This window comes from Phalacrocorax aristotelis, chromosome 19, assembly GCF_949628215.1.
Source record: "Phalacrocorax aristotelis chromosome 19, bGulAri2.1, whole genome shotgun sequence".
Classification (NCBI taxonomy): domain Eukaryota; kingdom Metazoa; phylum Chordata; class Aves; order Suliformes; family Phalacrocoracidae; genus Phalacrocorax; species Phalacrocorax aristotelis.
The window spans coordinates 520,654-530,547 of NC_134294.1; the positions used below are offsets into that span (position 1 = coordinate 520,654).

General features: G+C 56.4%; 1 long non-coding RNA gene across 2 annotated transcripts; it reads left to right on the forward strand.

The window, feature by feature from the left end:
• Positions 1 to 7,692: 7,692 nt before the first annotated feature.
• Positions 7,693 to 9,634, forward strand: LOC142066370 (uncharacterized). 2 transcript variants are annotated; one of them, XR_012663693.1, is made up of 4 exons: positions 7,693 to 7,956; positions 8,134 to 8,391; positions 8,562 to 8,644; positions 9,185 to 9,634. It is a non-coding gene; the product is annotated as an uncharacterized LOC142066370 (long non-coding RNA). The 2 variants fall into 2 exon arrangements; XR_012663692.1 differs by lacking the exon at positions 9,185 to 9,634 and having other exon boundaries at positions 7,699 to 7,956; positions 8,562 to 8,698.
• The last annotated feature ends 260 nt before the right edge of the window (positions 9,635 to 9,894 follow it).

Below are 9,894 nucleotides of genomic sequence, written 5' to 3' on the forward strand. Positions count from 1 at the left end.
ATCAACTCCCTGTTTTAAACTAATACGTCTCCACACCCCCATCACCAAAAGTCTGTACACCTAAAAATCTCGTTTCCTATTCTTACAGCGGCACACGGCATCCTCGCAGCCTTTGTACAACAGAAAAAGCTATTTCCTCTCCCTTTCAGGGCTTTGCTTCTCCTGCAGCCCTGACTTTGGCATTGCTGCAGAAGGGGTAGAAAAGTAGCGCTGAATAAATGCACAGATGAGTTTTTACTTCTTTTTCTGTTTGAGCAGAGGGGCAATTAATGAGATTACATCGAGAGATTAGCGGGGGAGATTGCCACAAACCCTTCCTCGGCCCCCGTTTCGGCAGCACAGCAAGCGGCTGGGTTTTCCTGAGGACCCCGGTGCTCGCCCTCGCCCCATCCCTGTTCCGGGGAGGAACAAAATGTCTCCATCACCAACCCTGTGGTGCGGAGAAAAGGGGAGCATCCCTGTGTCATCAGCTCTGCATCCTCCCCAGCACGCTCCCCGTACATCACCCTATCCCCGTCACCTGCTGTTTGCCTCGGCCATCCCTCTGTGCCCTGAAATGCTGGGGGAGATACCCCCGGGTCCCCCTTCCCTGCTGCACCCTCTCCCCACCAAGGTACCACCCAAGCTCACCCGCGGGCCATGGGCTCCGTGCTGTGATGGGGAGGAAGGTCGCCCACCTCATGGACAGAGGGCAGAGCTGAGCCAAAGGCATCACCTGGGAGGGAGCAGACCCCAGCAGCAGCATTTGAAGTACCATTTTCTGGCAGAAAATACAATTTTATCACCCTCTGCCCAAGCCCCGAATGTGGTAATTTCTGTTCATCTGATTTTCTTTCAATACAACAAAGATATTTCATATTTTATTATTTAATTTCAATTCATGGTGTCGTATAAAATATCCGCTTTAATATTTTTTCTTATGCAACTCGGGTGTAATAGTGTAAATATTTTAGTATATCACACTATCTTCAAGTTATTGAAAATAGCTTTCCTACCTCCCTACTCTAAAGCAATTTAAGAGTTTCAGACAAATTTTTTTAGTGCTCCAAATCAAAATCTTCTACTTCCTGAGAATTTTCACCCATCTAGAAAAATTAAAATCTGAGTTTTGGCTTTCTATGCATTTTGCAATGGCTGCCGGGCTGAAATGTGGGGACTTCCCATAGAAAAGCGGTTCCCTTTTCCTCCCATTTCAAGGGCACCCATTGCACACAAGACTGAAAGGAATAAAAAATATATGCTCAAAACTTCTTGGAACAAATCTTTCAGGAAAGAGAAAGGCACTGGGAGCTCTTTGAAGGGGAAGAAAATGAGACTGAAGCCGTTTCTCCCAGTTAATACACATCTTTATATACCAATTGCCTCCCAATACGCACACACAGAGTGCAGCACACGCCAGCCTTAAATTTGCTTTGCGGCTGCAATTTTCTACCCTGCAGCTCTTAAACAAGTGTTGGGTTTTCAGGGCAGCATGGGCAAAGATGCACAGCAAGAAGCAGACTGTGGCTGTGGCAGCAGGCAGAGGTCACAGTCAGCAGCAGCGGGCACCGTTTTGCACCACGGCTACACCCTCACACCGTGCCCGCACATGCCACATGCTGTAGAAATGGTGTAGCAAAGGGCAGCACAACCAGAGTGCAGGAGACACCAGAGCTGTGCTGCACTTTGCGGCATCTCTCCACGTTTCTAGACCCATACTCATGCCGGGGCGCTCGGCGACCGGCACCGCAACTGCCCTGGCATGGATGCTGACACCAGCCCGTCCCAGCACCCTGAGCTGCCGAGTGCTGGCAGAGCCAGCAGCCACATCCCCAGCTCCACTGCCCGTATCGCAGGGCCTGGCTGGTGCTGAGCTGCCCCATGCCACCGCACAGCAGTATCCGTGGAGGCACAAGCATCCTTGGGGGCAGTGGATGGAGCACCACCAGCTTTCTGCAAGGCCCCTCACTTTGTCCTGATGCCACCCAGTGCCATCTGCCTGATCTAACTCTGATCCATCCCTCTTGGTCTTCCCCAGAGCCTGGCTTATCCCCAGCTGCGCACATCCCCCTGACCAAGGCTGTTATTAAGACGAGCTTTCGTTTCCAAAGAGTGTTGCGGGAAACCCAGGTCTTTCCCAGCCAGGGACAAGCAGACAGCAGTCCGGGGCCTGCCTGTCTGTAGAGATGCCATAAACCCCACCCCAGCAGCCAGTGGTCTCCTCCGCAGAGGAAAGCAAAGAGGCCCCAGCCCATGCCCAGGGTTGGCCAAGTTCAGGCAGGGCTGCAGCGACGAGAGCCCTGGGCAGCGCAGGCAGCATCCTACAATGCACTCTGCCCAGGGCCTGGGGCATGGGGCAGCTGCTGCTGGGCCATGTTGCTGGCGAGCAAAGGCTGGGCGTGTCGCGGTGCTGGGCTCCCATCCTGCACCCACACAGCCCATCCTCAGCAGGGAAAGCCCAATGAATCCCCCTGCAAGGGCAGGAAAGCCGGTGGGGAAAGGAGCAGGAGGAGTGCCAGGAAGCGGCAGAAAAGACAGTTAGGACCAGCAAACAGCTAGAAATGGGTAATACAGGTAAGGAAGACAGGCTGGGTGGGAGGGGAGGTGCGGGTGGGTATTGGAAGATGGCACTAGGCACAAGGACCCGGCTCAGCAGCGTGCCACAAAGTGCGTGAGGCTTCACCGTGCCATCCTATGGGCCTCGGCATGCTGGAAGGGTGGCAGGGATGCAGGGTGGGAGAAGGGAGGGCTGCCACTGCCACCACCGGGTAGGGACATCAGCACCAGGGCTCACTGCAGAGGGCTGCACCGTGCTGGCCGCGGCTCTCAGGCGTAGCAGAAGGGAGGAAAGATGCTGCTGCCTGTGCCAAGGACACGCTCGGGAGTGGGAACAGCAGATCTCTGGGTGATGAAGATCAGCAGACCTGGGAAGCAGCCGTGCCACCGCTGCCAGTGCAGACGGAGGCAGACGAGCGAGTGGGTGGCAGGCAGCGGGAGCACTGCTGCCAAAGCCGAGAGGGACCCGAGATGCCGGAGCAGGGCTGAATTGCCACCGAGGGCCGGGGATGAGTGCAGCCGGCAGCAGGGTAGAGTGGCCAGGCGGAGGGAGCAGGCCTAACGTGGCTGACACCGAGATGTCAGGAGAGGGTCCCCAGCTGCATCCCTGCTTTCCACTTCAGAAGTTTCCAGCCCTTTCCCTCGCGACAAGTTTCCCACGAGTGCCTGGCCAGCTCCCCACATCCTCTCCATGCCTTCCCGTGCCCGCCCGCTCCCTCCATCACAGCCCATGCCACCTGGCCAGCCAGTGCGGCCCCACGCTGCCGCGAGCTCTGGTGATGGGGATCACCATGGCTGAGCTGGTGCCTGCATCCCTGTCCCCTCTGCAGCCATCCTGTACGCTGTAACAGAGCCCTTGCAGGGGAGGCCAGGCAGAGCTGGCAGGTATTGCTGCAGAAATCAAGTCCTCTTGCCCAGCTCTGAAGTTTAGCCTCTGGTGCAAAAGCTCCAGGATCAGCAAACTCAGGCAGGCAGGAACCCGGAGCCGCGCTCCCCTGGGAGGAGGGAGAAGCTAAGCCTGGCAGACCAAGCAAGCCCATGCAGATGGATCCAAACAGCCACAGCAATGCTGCAGGTCCCCCCAACGCTGCCCTGCCACGCTAGGGCCACCCCGGTTCCTACCTTCACTGGTGGTGGCAGAGAGGCAGGCAGCCAAAGCGATGACGATGGAGAGCGAGGATGTCAGATCTCCCTGTGCCCATGCCATGGTCCGGCAGGGCCACCAGGCGTGGGACAGGACCGCCTCGGTTGTCCCAGCACCTCTGCGAGTGAGTGCTGAGCTACGGCACACGCCGGCTAATGCAAAGGCACTTTGCGCACATTGCTCGCATCCACACAGGCGAGCGGCTCGGCAGGGAGGGAGCAGCCTGCCTGTCACCGCTCACAAGCCAATGGGGTGGGTGGGCTCTGCAGCGAGCCCCCCTTCCCGCACCACACGCACACGCCGTACCCAGCCCAAGCATCCGGACAGCGGGCTCCCGCTCCCCCCTGCCATCCGTCCCCCCGCCCTCCCTCCTGATGCTTGAGCAGGCCCCGCCGCTTCTTGTGCTCCCCGTCCGTGTTCGCTGCTCCCCTCCGGCTGCTGTGAGAGCCAAACTTGCAGCCCAAGCTGTGGTCGAGCGGGGAGCTCTGTGCTCAGCCAGGGTCAGGTGTGAAGGCGACAGGGTTGCCCTTCAGTCCTGGTGTGCGCAGAGAGGAAAACCCCTTGCACATGCTCCCCTTGCATGTCTGGGGAAGACAGGCAGAACCCGCCCCCTCCCCCCCCCAACAATTTTCATGACAAATCGTCCTGGGATAGAGACTTTCCACTTGCCCTTGAGCTGGGCAGCTGGAGCAGGGAACAACACGGCCAGGTCTTTCAACACCCAGCCTGTTTACAGCCACGTTGGCCACCTGAGACAGGGCCAAACCCTTCAAAAGCAGTGTTTGGGAGGGTGCAGCAGCCGTCCCAGGGTGGGCAAGGCCAGGCGCTGTGCAAGGGGGCCCTGCGACAGGGGTCTGGGCTGCCTTGGGAGCACCGAGCTTCCTCCCCACAGCCCTGCCGAGGAAGCCTCTGCATCCCTCCCACTTGGAGCAGTCAAAATTGTCAAGCTGGGTGAGTATCTTGCTCAGCATTAAACACTTGGCATCTGTCAACAGACCCCCTACAGCGGCTGCGACTCTTTCCCTATCTAAACGCTGAACGATCACTAACACCTGCCCATGGTAACCACAGAGGCTGACTCCTACCTATGCCACGTGCAGTGGGGTTATTCGCTCTTCCACACACTCATGGTTAGAGGACCAATGTGTGACTGCCGCGCTCCCCTGCCCCCAGCAACTCAACCCAGGAGAAGGCACAGGAGGGAGGACGGGCATCTCTCTCTTGACTGTCAGGATATCCCTTGGATAAAGCTCACCCCAGACTTGCTCAGTGGGCTTGGGGCAGTGGCGGGGAATGTTGCGTGCCCTCCAGCACACCCTGGATCCCAGTGTGTTCCCTGGAGATGCTGGACCGCATGCTGTGGCACCCCATGGCACTGCCAGCAGCTTCCTACGTGCTGGGACAAGAGGGCCCCTCTGCCTGTCTCAAGCACATAGAGGCAACAATTCCCCATTCAGAGCGGATGAGGATTGTTCCTGCAGTGACGCGTCTGCACCACTCATCACCAGGACCTGGGAACAGCCCAGGGTGTCATGTCCCTCCAGGTTTTTTGCTCTGCCTGCCTGGGAAGCCGTCCATCCGCAGACAGTGCTGGAGAGATCCTGTCATCGGCAGTATTGTGGGATGGGCTTGCAGAGCGGCTCAGGCAGGGATACGGCCATGGCTTGGGGAGGATTCCAGCAGTTCCCAAGGCAGCTGGCAGAGGTTGAGCAGTGCTACCAGGCCGGGGGTGCAGCTGAGCAGCAGCCTTTGCAATGAGCCTTGGAAGGAAGAGGTCAGGGCTGATGATTTCCTGAGCAGCACTGAGCCACCAGGAAGCCCCAGAGCAGCACCGATGCTGTGATGGTTGCACCCCTGCAGCTGGTGGGAAAGCTGATTTTCTGCCAGCTATCACATTGCTACTCCGACCCAGCAATCTCCTTGTGCTGAAAGGTCTTGCCACAGCTCAGTGCTGGAACCCTCAACTCTTTGTCACCCAGTGCCCAAGCAGAGCCAGACATGCCAGAGGGACACCATCCACACTGCCACCATCTCAGTGCCAAGCTCTGGAAATGAACCTCTGGGGAAGCAAAAGCCAGCTGTGGACTTGCAGTACTGAATGATGCGCCCTCCCAGAGTGATGCTCTAACACAGGGAGTTAACCTTGCAGACCTCCAACACCAGCCAGGCACCCACGTGTGCTCTCCAGTCCCCTGGTGCCATCCCAGCTCCACTTGACACAGGAATGCGGGTCCTCTAGGTCTTGCAGAGATCCCCAGGGCTACCAGATATGGCACCTCCCTACAGCTTTTAGCTTTGCCGTGGTCCAAGATCCTAGAGAAGCTGTGGTGGTTGGGCACTGTTACAGAGAGCTTTGAAGTAGCCACAACACTGTGACTCCAGAGTATTGTGCCCCAAATCCCTCCCAGGGAGTGGGAGGGCTCTACGATACACTGTCAGCTTTGGGGAGAGAGGATGACGTGTACTGGAGTGCCTGCCTGCAGTGGTGGGTGCAGCAGGGTGCTGAGCCTTGGTGGGGGACTGTGCTGCTCAGTGTGAAATGCGTACTGTAACACTGTGCATGCACACGGAGCACAGAAAGGGTGTGGGGGTAGGGGCAGACATCCTGGTTGCACTGGACAGTTGGTTTTCAGGTCAGGATGTGCCTTGTATGCGTAAGTAGTGCACGTGCCTGGGGGCTGGGCACCGTCAGGCATTTGAGAGCTGGTACAGGATGCAAACACATGTGTCAAGAGCCTGGGACGCTCCTGTCTGGAAATGCAGACCCTTCTCAAACCAGGACCCACATGCAGCCGTGGACACAGTCACAAGGCATCCCAGGAACCCCAAACAGCCCAGGAGCCAGACACCTGGAAGGCATCACACCAGGATCTCCAGCTCTTCTCCCAACCTGCACCCCTCCCCAGGCTCCCAGTCACCTCTCCACAGCCTGAGCTGGATGGGCCATGACACCCACCCGCTGGCTGCCTTCCCCATCTCACTGCATGCTGCTGCCTTTGCTCCTCGGCGAGTCTCTTGCCATTGCCACGTTCCTAAGACGTGGTCCCGCACCTGGCTGTCACGGAGATGGGGAGGATATTTATAGATGCTGCGGAGAGAGGAAAGCGCAGCTCAGACAGGGAGGATCAGTGAGGGAGGGGAGCCAAGCCTGGCTATACCCCGTCTTAGCATGGCCCAGGTTATTGTGCATTTACCAGGGAGACCACAGCCTCCTTGCTAATTAAACAGCTCAGACCTGAGTGGCTGATGTCCTTTTCACCCAGCTTTGCATCCAGGGATTGCAAGAGCAAATCTGTGTCTGGGCTAAAGGAGGGCAGCTTTGCCTGCCTCCAGTGTCCCTGGTCCTCCGGGTCAGGAAAGCATCGGGCAGGCACTTCCGCTCTCCTGTAGCAGTTGCAGGGCCAGGCACCTCTGGGTCAGGGTTGGTGCAGGCAGCGTGGTGGCAGAGTCATTAAGGGAATGGCACCAACTCCAGGACCAGTGCCGCTGTATGTTGGACAACCAGCAGAACCAGGACCCCCGTCCCACCTCTGCAGAGAAGGGGTTGCTCAGGGCACGGAGCAGAGCCATGCTGCTGGTCTCAGTAACCCTCTGATGCCTGTCCATCTGTCTGTCCCCTAGAGTACATCCCTCTCCCAGAAGGAGGAGTGCTGGGACATGATGGGGCATGGGTGCCCTCTCCCAAGACCAGAGTGCATCCCTGTCCTGCTCACAAGGTGTCTGCAGGAGGAGGATGAGGATGAGCTGAGCGGGTTCCCAAGCACAGCAATACTGTCCAGATATCTGGGAGCCTCCTGGCAAAGGTGTGTGGCCCTGTGGGTGCGGGTACAGTAGTCCTGGGTGGCTTTCCCCACACAAACGGCCATGCACAACACCCCCTACCTCTCCTCCTCAGGCAACAAAACCTGAATCTTTTAAAACTGGGACTGGCTAAACAAGTCAGAGTTGTACTTTCCCCCCTGCCGTGACCCCTTTGCCCTGGCCTCCCCAGCAAAGCCCCGGGGGCAGCGGGACAGGAGGGTGGTGCTGAAGCCATGCAGGTGGTATATCCCGCCTCTGCACTTTCACGTGGCTGTGGCATCCACCAGGACAACTTGCATTTGGTGCTCCTGCCTGAGCTGTTACCAGTAACTCCCAGTGAACTTCAGCATACCACACACAACGGTGCATGTGGGAAGACCTTTAAACTAGCATCTACTCTATAAACATGCTGACATGTTACCTACATCCATCTAACAATTCATCTGGAGCAACACCCATGCTACATCAGCGTCGCTGTAAGTCCTCGTGCTGTACCAGGGCTGGGTCAGATTGCTTGGCTGCAAGGTCGAGCAGCACAGGGACTGTGTCTCACCTCCTCCCTGACTGATGGGGCAGCCTGCACCAGGCTCTTTTCCCTCCCCAGTGGCCTGGGGTTTTCCCTTTCCTAATGTGTTGGCCTCTTTTTCGGCAAGGTGCCTGCCCTGAGGAGCAGGCGGAGCGGTGCCGTCCCTGCTTGCCCCAACACGCCCCGCGGCTCACCAATATCCCCATCGTTAGTTGGCTGTTGAGCCAGCATCTTTCCCGAGGTGCCACAGCCGAGCATCCCACCCGGCCCCTCCCCACAGCCAGGCAGGAGGTGCCGCTTCCCTCCCCGTTACCGCAAGTGGCTGCCCGGTTTCTTCCATTAACACCAGCAGCGAGGATCAGCCCTTGGCATCAGTCGTGACGGGGTATGACTGTGGGAGGCCCTTGGCCAGCTGAGCAATCAGCACCCGATTAATTCAGGTCAAAGCTGGGGAGGCCTGGCATGCCTTTCTTCCTTGTCATTATCAGAAATGCTGTGTATTAATATCCTTTATATTAAAAAAAATAACCTTATCATAATTTTTCCTCATTGAAGGAGATGGTTTGGAATTGGAATTGAGACAAACACAAGCCAGGAGCACCGGCTACAGAAGGGGAGAGTTTAAGAAAGGCCTTTTGGTAATATCCATCGTTCCCTTATCAGTGAGGATATTAAACGTATTGAAATGCTAAGCAGCTCTTTAATGGCTGTCTCTGATTTTCATTAAACAAGCAGGGGATGAGCAGGAGAGAAGGGGATGCAGCACTGTTCTCGCTCTAAGAAATTCTGATTGCTGGATATTAGCGGCATTAATGTTCTTTTATCCAAGAGCACCAGGGTTGTGCTTGCCTTCTTGCCTATTTTCTGTCTTGCTGAAGTGGAACTAAGTCCCTGCTCCCTAAGTTGGGTGCACGGTTGCTACAAAGCTGTTAGGGACCAGGGTTGTATAGAGATGCAAAGCAGGGGCCACTCAGGGAACATTTTTTTTTTGGTACCAGCATCTCCAAGCCGCGCCATGGCCATGCTGCCCAATGAGATACAAGCTCATGCCTTGACAGGGCAGCCTGGTCCTGAGAAGAAGAGGGGATGGGCAGTCAGAAGTTTAGCCCAAGTGAAATCACTGCAATACACCCACAAATATACCTCGGTGTTCTTAATGTCTCTCCTTTGCCTTCCAGTTTCTAATCTTGGCATGCACATGGCTCCGTTCTGCACAGTCAGAGGCCAAAGGCTTTGCTGTTATAATCGTATGCCTCCAGGAACTTGGGCTTGAAAGCATATGAAAATAACACAAGCCTACCCATGGTATTGTGAGAGTCAGCAACCATAGAGGAAAGCAGCAGACCCGCCAGCTGAAGTCCTCTCTCCCCACCCAGTGCACATGCATTTGGAAAAGAACGGGACGTGGGGACAGTCCTGGTGCCCTCATGGGAAAGGCTGGTACAAACAAACAGAAATTAGCTGGAGCTAATAAAACAGGGACTGCCACTAGCCCAGGCAGCACTGCGTGTATTTAATCCCAGTCTCCTGAGCACAGCAGCTCTGATATTGCCAGAGGGAATGGCTTTGTGGGCTAAGCAGGTGGTTTGAAACGCTTAGACTTCAGGAAAACACAGAGTCCATGCAGAACAGCTGAGCCTGCAACCCAGTCCACTACCCCTCCACTGCATGGGACCCTGGCATCATCCTGCTCTGGGGCATCCCTTGCACTTCTTGAACCCAGCTTCTGCTTTCCTTCCGATTTATTCCACATTTTTTTTCTTCGCTCCCCTCTGTCCGTGATCTTTCCTTTCTTGTGCATGGCTTGGTCTCTCCTGTCTCCAGGGCTTTATCCCTCATGGACAGATGAACTGCTTTGTGTCTGCCAGATGGCAGTGGCACCTCAGTC